Source organism: Mastomys coucha, unplaced genomic scaffold, assembly GCF_008632895.1.
Source record: "Mastomys coucha isolate ucsf_1 unplaced genomic scaffold, UCSF_Mcou_1 pScaffold21, whole genome shotgun sequence".
Taxonomy (NCBI): Eukaryota; Metazoa; Chordata; class Mammalia; order Rodentia; family Muridae; genus Mastomys; species Mastomys coucha.
Window position 1 is genome coordinate 29,376,017 of NW_022196904.1, and position 220 is coordinate 29,376,236.

Sequence of the window (220 nt, forward strand, 5' to 3'; positions counted from 1 at the left end):
CTGCCTGTGCGCAGTGTCCACCTGTGTGCAATGCCTGCCTGTGTGCAGTGCCTGCCTGTGTGCAGTGCCTGCCTGTGTGCAGTGCCTGCCTGTGTGCAGTGTCCACTTAGGTACTGTGCCTACCTGTGTACAGTGTCTACCTGTGTGCAGTGCCTGCCTGTGTGCAGTGCCTGCCTGTGCGCAGTGTCCACCTGTGTGCAGTGCCTGCCTGTGCGCAGTG